The sequence below is a fragment of the Triticum urartu genome, chromosome 6 (assembly GCF_003073215.2).
Source record: "Triticum urartu cultivar G1812 chromosome 6, Tu2.1, whole genome shotgun sequence".
In the NCBI taxonomy this organism is placed as follows: domain Eukaryota; kingdom Viridiplantae; phylum Streptophyta; class Magnoliopsida; order Poales; family Poaceae; genus Triticum; species Triticum urartu.
The window spans coordinates 284708915-284710923 of NC_053027.1; positions in this window are offsets into that span (position 1 = coordinate 284708915).

Consider the following 2009-nt stretch of genomic DNA (forward strand, 5'->3'; position numbering starts at 1 on the left):
TGTGTATCTGGATGATGTAATGCTTTATTCATGTATTGTGTGAAGTGGCGGTTGTAAGCCAACTATGTATCTCTTTTCCTTATGTATTACATGGGTTGTTGTGAAGATTACCTCACTTGCGACATTGCTTTCAATGCGGTTATGCCTCTAAGCCGTGCTTCGACACGTGGGAGATATAGCCGCATCGAGGGCGTTACAAACATACTCCTAATAGAAGATCAGATAGTTAACCAAACAGTTAAGTATAGCCAATTGTAGCAATTGTATTTGTTTCTCATGTATTTACTACAACCAAATTCAATTTATTCCTCACATGGTATACAATAACAGAATGCACCCACAATTTTATAAAGATAAATTCGATTATTTCTCACATGGAAGACAATAAAAAATTGCAGCCTGAAGAATTGAACATCACATTTGCTGATTTGAACCAAAGAGTTAACTGAAGATGACAACTAATTAATAAAACAGTTACTAAGTGAGCACCACACTGCATGAGATATAGAACATATACACTAGAGCAACAGATTGCATGGTAAAATTAGATAGCACAATTCACTAGAATTTGTGAAGGAAATGCAGGAGCAGCACACGCAATGGGTAAACCGAGCATGCATAACCGGCGTAGCTAGCAAATGGCAAGGTGCTTCTTCAAGATTTGGGGTTCGGCACGAATGGCAGCCATCCCGACCTCATCCGCACGTGCGGCCGCGATTTTCTTCTCCGCTGCCAAATGCTCCTTGAGGTCCTGGCTATACTGCGTGCACCATGGCTTAGGCCGGCGCTTATTTGGTGGAGGGGTCGGTGATTTGGGTGGAAGGAGTCGCGCTCGCGCCGGCGGTCAGGCCATGTGGGATGTGGAAGGAGGAGGAGGATGGGGGTCGTGTGTGGATTACTTGCCCGGATAGGCGAGGCCGAGCAGCGTGAAGGAGGGTCGCCGGCGAGGAGGCGGCGGTGCTACAAGAAAGGAGTGAAAGTTTCAACTTGGAAAGGAAGGCAGAAAGAGGGGAAATGTGGCTTTTGGTAAGGGGGAGTGGGCGGGGAGGTAGATATTTCCACGGAAGCCAAAAATTTGGAATCGCTTCAGCCAAAAAACTGGCGCGCAAAGTGTCATTAGACACGGTCCCTTATTCAGACACGGTCCAAAGATATTTTGTGCTGCATCTCACACGGTTGGTTATAATAAACAGTGTGGGATCTACTTGATTTTTGGTCTTGATTTGAATTACATAATGGGGCCACAAAGGCCATGGACGGTGTTTTAATTGCTAGACCTTTTATCTGCAGTGATCATAAATGAATTGGAAATATTCAGGGTTCATTTGGACATTTTTATGTATTAACTGAGTTTTCAATGCATTTTATGTGCATAATTCAAATTTGAACTACATGCACATGCTCCAGTGCATATAAATTGGTTGAAAAATCAAATATCTGTCCTTGGGTGCATGATTAGGTCACATGCAAGAAATGGGCATGAATTTCAAACACGGGGGCACCGTTGATTGTCGGCAAAACATTGAGATGCCTGGTTTTTAAATTCTAGTGGATCCAAAACACGTTTGAAATTCATGAAACTTGGCATGCTATCATGGAGCGGCATCAACATGTCGTGGTACAAATTTTGTCCCACATGGGGCAGGTTTGGGTATATGCTTCTCACAAACCGGAGCTTCTCACAACAAGCATGATGGTTTTCGGTAGGGAACGTCCCACCTTTGGGGACGAAACGATATCCATTGCCTCTTATTGCTTTCAAATTTTTTCTCATGTCAACATAGAACAACAGGACTGTTGTGTGAATTTTCGTGATTTTTCGGGGTTCGTTTGGACATTTTTATGCATTAGCTGAGTTTTCAATGCATTTTGTGTGCATAATTCAAATTTGAACTACATTCGCTTGCTCCAATGCATATAAATTGGTTGAAAAATCAAATCTGTGTCCTTGGGTGCATGCTTAGGTCCCATGCAAGAAATGGGAATGAGTTTCAAACACCGGGGCACCG